Here is a 9137-nt window from a genome sequence, read left to right as displayed (position 1 = left end):
AGTTCTCTCTCTCACAGGAAGGGGTATTGGATTTCTAGTCATCTCCAGTCCTAAACCCTAAGATGCCCAGGGCCATCTCCAACCTCCTCAAACCTGTGTGCTCCTGGGTAGGTGACTACTCCCCCTCTGACTCTCCCTGCTCCCCATCTGCTGGTTTGAGTGAACATCAGTCAGTCTTCATCACCAAGTCACACTTCGTGTGCTGACAAAGGCTGGTGGGGAGCTGAGTAGGAAAAAAGAAGACTCAGTGTGGGGCTGTGGTATGCCCTGTCATGGCCCCTTGGAACACTGGGAGGTCATTTGGGTGTCTGGGCCCTGGCTTCAGCCTGCTGAGGTTTCAGCCCTACCCCTTGTTCACTATGTGACCTTGGCCAAGTTACTTAATTGTTTTTAGCCTCTGTTTTCTTTTACTTTAAATAATCCCTCAAAATGGTTTTGGATTAAATTGGATTAAATGAGGTAATATAGGTAAAGTGGCTGATATTTGATAATCTCAACTATTTGTAGTAGCAACTATTATTAAACAAACAATAATCAATGGATGGAAATGAGAACAACACACTGTGGGCTCAATAAAGGGAACCCTTTATGGTCTGAGTAATCTGAAGAGGAAATGAGCTGCCCCTGGAGGTAATGAGGGCCCCAGTCAAAGGAGGTAAGCAAGCACAGGCTGGACTAGAGAGAATTCAGGTATTGGGTGAGAGGTAAACACAGAAAACCTTAAGGGCTCTGCTTAGGGATCAGCACTGTATAGTAGGAAATTAGAGGAGCTGTTCAGACCTGGTTCCTGCTCTCCGGGATTGGGGAGAGGAATGAGAGGTTGGCTGCTGTGGTTTGGGCTGTGCTGTGAGCTTCTCCAAGGACAGAGAGTCCTGGGAGGCTGCCTGGAGGAGGCCTGGAAAGATGGGTGTGGGAGGCCCTTTCGGACCTGGAAAGGGCTTGGTGGCAGAGAGACACTGAGGCCCCAGGACACTAGTCCTGAAGTCAGCCCCAAGGCTGCCTCCACATTCTGGCTGCCCAAGGGGGTGGGTGTTTAGTGGTGTGGTAAAGGGGGAGCTGGTAGCTCCCTGTCCCCCACACTCCCAGCCTCTCCTGGAGGAGGGTCCAGTGGCAAAGAGCAGGGGCCTGTAAGGAGCGGAACTGGGGAAAGAAAGAGTTCTTATGCCCAGTGCATTTGGGGGCGTCTGGGGGTCGGAGGAACAGTGGAGCCTTTGTCCCCAGCCGCCGGGAATCTGGCCGAGGAGCCAACCCTGGGTCTGGCTGGGCTCTCACGGGCAGGTCCTCTTTGAAGTGACCCTTTCAAAGCTCAGCCTGAACCCCTGGGTGGAGAGACAGCTTGGGGCGGGGTGCAAGGATGACAGACCTGCAAGCCAAGGATGGAAGCAGATCCAGTGCCTCTGGGCAGGCAGGCTGGCAGGAGGTGTGTGGGCTGGAGGAATGCAGCCAGGCTGGGGGCACATGTAGGAGCCATGTGGGAGGACGACCACTCCAGGACCTTGGCCTTCAAGTGGGGGTCAATATAGGGAAGGGCAGAGTTCATTTTGGCCCTGTGCCTGGCTTCTAGCATTTCCAGCTTGATTTCTGTCTGACTCTGGGCTCCTAAATCCATAGCTCTCACTCCTTTTTAATTTCCTCGAAGAGTGAGAGCTCCTTGGAGAAAATCTGGTGTGGCTACAGACTTAGAGCCCGGGGGGCGGGGGGGGGGGGGGCGTAGAGATCCGGACCATCAGAGTCTTTCCTGCTCCTGAGAGCCCCCAAAATGCTGAAAGGGGAGGCTGAAGTGGAGGCCCCCACCCTCCACTGCAGAGCTTCCCTCATTCTCAGTGGGAGGAAGATCTGTAATGCTCTCTCAGAAGGAGAGAGGGAGGGAGGAGAGAAGCCCCCGAGAGGGAATATCTTCAAAAGTTTCAGCTGGAGAGCTCTTAGAGGCCACTCCTATCCCCCTGCTTCTCCATTTGACTCATGGGGAAACTGAGGCCTAGAGAAAGGCCAAGAAGACAGAGGCAAGGTGCCAGGGACAGGCAAAAGTGGGAGGAAGAGGGAGAGTGGAAGCCAGGTGAGAAGGGCGCTCAGGTTGCTGAGTTACAATGTGAGGGTAGTGACGGCCCCTAGTCTCTTCTGCTGGCCCACTGTGATTCCATGAAAGGGAGGGGAGGAGAGGGTTTCTGTTAGTTTTTTGTTTGTTTTTGTTTTTTATTGAGCAGTGGACAGGGGAGCCTCCAGCCACCCAGGTGAGAGCCCTACCCTGATGCTGTTTTCTAGTCCATGCCCTCACACCCCGATCTCTCGGTGGCATCATGGCACTCTCTGTACTTGGAAAGTACCTCTTCTGAGTATGTGACCCCTGGTTCCTCCTCAAGAGAGGGGGAGGAGGGAGCTGAGGGCCCAGGTCGTGATGGGGGCTGCAGGCGGTTCTGGTTCTCTTCCGTATCTTGCACTGGCATCTGCAGAGCTGAGCCCTCATTAGCTCTAATGAAGCCTTGGCACTGTGCCCCCCCCTGCCCTGCAGCACCTGGTGGGGATGATAGGGAAGCTGAGGTTAGGCCTGGAGCCCAGGAGGGGGGTGGGATGTCTGTAAGAGGGGAGAGTGGGAGTCAGGAAATGGGGGCCATGCAACAGGCTGGGGCTGCGGACAGGACAGAGAAAGAGGCACACATCCCCCCTTCCTTCCCCACTGGCACCTTTTCCCTATACTGTTGCTCCCAGATGCTTAGGTCCCACAGCGCTAGGGAAAGTGTTATCTGAGAGACTGGGTGCGGCCCAGGGGTATTAAGGACATTCCCAGGCCTGGCTTGCTTAGAGTGCTGTCTTGCCCTAACCCTAATTTCAGCCTGTGGCAGAAGGACCTGACTCCAGACACTGAAGGTTCCATGTCTGGGAAAATCGGGCAGCAGCCAGATCTTAATGCCAACCGGCCTTTGTTCCTTTGGTGATTACTCCTGTGCACTCTCTCATTTCCTGTGTTTCAGGCTGTCTGTGTGGGTCTTGGGACCTGGATGGAAAAGACACAACTCTGCTCTCAAGGGGTTTGTCTGTTTTTCCTGCCACCCAAAGACTCCACTAAGGTTTTATAACCACTGGTTCTGAGATTTGCATCTACACCATCTGCCAGACCAGAACACCTCTTGACATCCTCTGTCAAAAATATTACATAAAAATGATCTGGCATAATTGGGGAGACAGACCCCATGCAGACGTTAGTGACTGTCTTCACTGTGAAATCATTTGAGTGTGAATGTGGCCACAAGATGGTAACAGGGGTTTAAAGATGGAAACAATGTCGCTGGGTAGAATCCCTATAGGAGTTGGTTAAAAACCAGTTGGCGATATGATTAATCTCCTTTCTCTCATTTCCTGTTTCCAAACCTACCACTGAGGATTCTTTAGTAAAACTTTTTTTGACGAATTTTCAAGGGCCATTATGAAGTGGTTGCACATTTACTGCTACAAGAACTGAGACCCTAAGAGGGTAAATAACTCCACCAAAGGTCATCCAGCATCTGAATTTAAATCTGGGCCTTTCTGAATCCTAAGCCTGTCCTGTGTCACCACTACCTTCCTTGACAAGGAAGAGCCTGGGAGAACACCCTCCCACCTTGGGAAGGTGGACACTCCCCCCTGCCCCCAGCTGAGCCCTGAAATCCAAGTAGGGGGCCGTGTAATGAAGGAGGGGTGGAGAATGCAGGTGCATGATTACGTTCTGCTTCTCCATGACTGCTGTGCACAGGGTTCTTCTTGTGCCTGCCTGGAGTCTACCTTTGCCCTTGAGTGGTATGGCGTACCCCAGGGCTCCATCAGTCAACAGGGATTGAGCCCCTACATCTTCTAAAGATGCTCTACCTCTGAGGGAAAGAAGGCTTCACTGAGGAGGTGAGGCTGGCCCAGGCTTGAAAGATGTTGCTGGGATAGTGGGGGGTAGGGGTGGGCATAGAAGGGAGAGATGGGCATCCCAAACCCAGCATGACTTGCTCCCATAGATACTGTGGAGCCATGGAAGGGTATCAGGCAGCAGAGGCAGCAGACCAGATGACAGGACTGAAACTGGAGTTGGGGATGGAGAGGACAGGATAGGAGCGGATGTATCACCCTCTTCCCCTTTCAGGAAACTTGGCACATCATCTCTTCCCCTTCTCTGAATAGCTTTTCCTGCTTTCTGCATTTCTCAAACTCCTATTCATCCTTCAATGCCCAGCTCAAATATCCTTTCTTGTAAAGCACCCCTCCACACACACACTCTATGTCCTCAAATATATGGGGACTTCCTCCTCTAGGCACTAGGCCTTAAGCCCTGTGAGGGTAGAGACTTTGTCTTGTTCGCTGTTCTATCTCCAGCTTCTAGCTCAGGTCCCGTTGACTGAATATTATTGACTAATGACCTGTATGTCCCCATAGCACTTGGCACTGCATTGTAAGAACCACATAATAATAAAAATAGGAGTATTGGTTACACTAACATTTATTGGGCATTTCAGTGACAGACACTGCTGTGCCAAGCATGTTACACAAACTCTGTCTTTAATCTTTGCAACAGCCCCATGAAAAACAGATTATCTCTGTTTTTAAATGCAGAAACAGAAGCTCAGAGAGGTTAGTAACTAGTCCAAGGACACACAGTTAGGAAGTGGGACCAAGTTGAGATTCAGACTCCCAAATCCTCTGAATCCTGTTTCAGAACTTTTAAACACTATGCTCTGCAGCCTCTTTATTTTTTGCACGTCTGTCTTTTTATAAAGTCAGGGACTGTTTTATTAATTTTGAAAAAAAATCCCTTGTGGACTACCAAACTAGGATTTGTTAAGCATCTCCCAGGTTCCAGGCACTCAACGCGGAGTCCCCTCAAGGACACCACTTACAGCTGAGGAGACTGAAGCTTGGAGAGGGAAGAAACTTGACTGAGGTCCCACCACCAAGGCCTGAACTTAGGTCTCTTTGTCTCCTCTTTCCCCAGTGTCACTGAGACCAGCCAAGTGCAAGGCCCTCGGTGACACCCAGCCGATAGCCCTGGAATGAAAGGAAAAAGGAGCCGAGCTCTGAGGTTGACTGAGTTGTTTGGGGGCACACGAAAGGCACAACTGGGTTGGGGACTGGGTCTTGGGCCCCTAGCCCAGTGTGCTCCCCACTGCGGTTACTAATGGAGAAAGGGGTCCAAAGGCAGGACAGGGACACAGGGACCGGGCAGGTACAATTTCCCAAGTGCCCAACTGTCAGACGTATGAGCTCCACGGAGGTGAGGCTGACCCGGCTCTGGGTGGGCAGGGACGGTGTCTGAAGGTTGCAGAGCCTTGCAGGCCCTTGACAGAAGAGGGCGAGAGGTCGCCAGTGCACAGTATCAGTGGAATTGGAGCCTCGGGGTGACTCCAGGTTTGAGAGCCGCAGCGGCCAGGGAAGCGGACGAGGGCAGGAGCTCGGAGCAGTGCAGACGGATGGGCGCGCAGGGACCCGCGTTGAGTGCCCATGGGGCGCAAGTTCCCAGACCCGCGGAGACTCGCCAATCAGATAGGCCCGCTGCTCCCTATTTGCATGGCCACACCCCTTTGCTCCAGCGGCTCAGGCTTCGCCCCCGGGCGTGCCTCCTCGGGCTCCGCCCATTTCTGGCCCCCTGCGCCCCGCTGGCGCGGGAGGGCTGGGGTGGGGGGCTGCCGGGCGCGGGAAGGGCAGACCTGGGCCGCCCGCCCGGCCGCACTATTCATAGCCCAGGGGCTGGCGTAGTTCGCATACTTGGCGTTTCTCACGTCTGGCTGGCCCAAAGCTGTCGCCCCTTCGCGCTCCTCCCTCCTTCCTCCCCTCTCCCCTTAGCCGCCCCCTCCCCCTGCCTTCCCCCTACTTTGGTCCTCTGCCAATCTTCTTGAGATCTAGAGGTGGCCAAGCCAGCGGGAGGAAACTGAGGCCGAGAGAAGGGGCGTGCCTTCGTGCCGGGCCCCGGGGGAGAAACTGGTAGTAGGGAGGCGTGTCATGCGGTGGTTAAGAGCCTGGGCTCTGTGGGCAGACAGACCAGGGCTTGAATCAGAGCTAACGCTGGTTGTGGGACCCTGGCAATTCCTTAGCTCACAGTCCGGGAAGCTTTTCAGAAGCCGGCAAGCTGAGACCTGGAGAATAAGGAAGGGATCAGTTACAGGAAGATGGGGGACTGGGAGAGATAAGTGTTATATCCCAGGGAAAGGGGACTGTGGATGTGGTGGGCCAGCCCTGAGTGGACAAGGGCTTGGCTAGCTGTGTGAGGGAACAGAGGACACTGCAAAGGGGATTGAAGCAGCTTCCCTTTTCTCCCCACCCCTTACACCCTTATTCCAGTACCCCCTCTTTCTGGATCTGGTTCTCACTGAGGAAGGGGTGAGATGCAAAAAAAGAGACAAAAATATGAAGCAGCCCCTACCCCAGGTAGACGCCCCCCCCCCAAGACTGTCTCCGAGGAGAGGCTCATTCATTCCTTCACATTCAGAAATGGTATGCCCAGCATCCACCTTGTGCCAGGGGCTGGGGATTTGACAGCCAGCAGAGCAGCCTGTCCCTGCCTTCCAGAACTCACAGTCCTGGGGGTAGAGGGGAGATGTTAGTCAAAATAACCTCATAAATGTATAGACACCAACTCAAGAGTGCTGTGAGAGGGTGCAGAGGGACCAGACCTGGTCTGGGGCCCAGAGGAGGTGTCTCTGGGGAAGGACTTTTTTTCTGAGAAATACAGGGTTGGTAGGAGTTAATTAGGGTGTGGGTTGGTAAGGCAGGGAGGGAGCTGGGGAAGAGAAAACAGCATTCCAGAAACAGCATGTGCAAAGGACCTGAGGCTGGAAGGGTGCCTGGTCCTCAAAGGAACTGGAAGGAGGCCAGAGTAGCTGGAGCACAGAGGAAAGGGGTGTGGTGGGTGTGTGTGGAGCCTGGAGGCATGTCCCACAGAGTCTGGTGGTCATAATATTAAAACAATTAGTCTGGATTGTCAGGGGGCCAGAGGAGTGATGGTAGCTTGGAGCAGAGCAGTAGACATGGTGAAGTGGGTAGACCTAAGAGACACTTGGAAAATAGAGTTCACTCTCTGGGGGGTGGAATGTAGGGCTGGGGCCATAACACCTCCCATTTATCAGTTCCCAAAATGCTTTCTCAGCAACTTTGTCAGGCTGCTATCCCTAGCTTCATTTTGTAGCTGAAGAAACAAGAAAACCTGTGACACCTTGAGGTCGTGTAGCCAGAAAAGGGCTAGGGCCAGTACTAAGGGCAAGTGTGACCCTTTCTCCATTTAAGCTTTCTTGATGCTGAGACAGTGATCTTTCTCACCAGCCTCCTATCCCCAACCCCTCAGTGCTCCTGTGGGTTAGCCCAGCATTCCTACCTAGCACCAGACAGGAGTGGGGGCAAGGGGCCAAGGTGGGGTGTGTGTGTGTGTGTGTGTGTGTGTGAGTGTGTGTGTGTGTGTGTGTGTGAGAGACACTTATCCCAAGAGGCTGCTTTGCTCTTCTTCTTTTTAGTGATTTTTTTTTAATTTCCCCCTTGCCCCCCACCACCCGGTTCCTGCCCCACCCTAGACCTTCATCACCCTATTGCCTGTGTTCATGGGCAATGCATATATGCATATAAATTCTTTGGTTAATCTCTTCCTGTCCCCCCTTCCCTCTGAGATTCATCAGTCTGTTCCATGTTTCCATGCCTCTGGTTCTATTTTATTCATCAGTTTATTGTGTTCATTAGATTCCATATATAAGTGAGATCATGAGATACTTGTCTTTCTCTGGACTGGCTTATTTCACTTAGCATAATATTCTACATGTCCCTCCAGAGGCTGCTCTGCTCTTAAATGAGGTAATGCATGTGCCGCGTGCCTGGCATATAGTAAGGGCTCAAAAACTGTTAATATAGGGCCATGCAAACTGGTGAAGGGTAGAATCTGGGGCCAAAAGCAATGCCATCTGCCCTCTTCTGACCACAGAGCCCAGCCCAGAAACCATCTTAGCTCCCTCATGGACAGAAGCCAAAGGAGGTTGTTTGTCCCAGCAGAGCCACCATCCCCACCACCCTTCCAGCTGCCTCTGGGGCATCACGGGCTGGATTAGGGAGAGGTTCAGCTCCTAGGTGGGGTGAAGGGATGACCTGGGCAGGTTGGGCAGGGCTTGGGTGAGGGGGTGGGTGGTTTCAGGGGTGGGGCTGAGAGCCTCTCCACAGGGAGCCCCATGTGCCCTGAGGGAGACTTTCGGAATCTGTTGAGGCCTGCCCTGGGAGGAGATGTGGTCTCAGCTTGAGTAGGACTGAGCTCTCCCCTGAAAAAAAAGCAGTGGATGCACCTGTTGTCTTTGCCCAGGTGGTCAGACAACAGGAAGATAGAAAGAGAGCCACTCCCAGGGTTCTCCCTCCGTTTCCTCTGAAATGAGCTTAACAGTGTGGAGTCACAGAATGGATATGATGATTTTAGAGAAGCCATTGTAGTCATTCTCCTGCCTCCAGGAATGACTACCCTTAACACGATCTAAGAGGCTCTAGCCTCTCCCCAGTACTCCTTGACCAAAGGGAGAACCTTCCTAAGGTTCCACAGCCACTCTGTCCTTCTGCAGGGGACCCTGTTCCCCTGTAGGAGATGGGGAGTGGTAATCCTGGGGTGTGGTTGGAGGCTGAGGGGCCTGGAGAATGCAATGGGGAGAGGCAGGGTGGAGGGAATGAGTGCACCCTGCCCACTCTGGGCCATGAGGGCCATTAAGTGTGCTAGACCTGGGCCAGCAGGGGGCTCTGCTGCACATGGGACCTGCTTGCATCTCTGACAAGACTGCATCCTTCAGTGTGTGTAGGCATGTTTTTCTTGGAATGTGTGCATAAGAGAGCATGTGAGAACAGGAACTTGCCCCTGTGTGCACACGTTTGTGTGTATATGTTATGGGTGTTTTGTAGGCTTGGAATAGATCTGTGTGCTGTGCAGGGTAAGCCCTCAGGAGGCAGGAATCCCACACTTAGCCCAGCTTTTGCTAGGAAAACTCTTCCAAGGTCCTGCCACCAAGGGATATGGCACCCCCAGAGTTTGTGCCTCCATCAGTTCAGCCTCTGATAGATGGCAGGCCCTCATCAAGGCAAAGGACCTACTGTATCAAGGTTCAGACTCGCTGGCAGCCTGAGAGCTCCCCCTGTGCAGGGAGTACTAGGGCCCCCAAAGATGACAATAGGGA

This window comes from Miniopterus natalensis, chromosome 17 (genome assembly GCF_054644295.1).
Source record: "Miniopterus natalensis isolate mMinNat1 chromosome 17, mMinNat1.hap1, whole genome shotgun sequence".
Classification (NCBI taxonomy): domain Eukaryota; kingdom Metazoa; phylum Chordata; class Mammalia; order Chiroptera; family Miniopteridae; genus Miniopterus; species Miniopterus natalensis.
The sequence above is the reverse complement of the archived record's forward strand: the minus strand, read 5'-3'. Positions refer to the sequence as shown.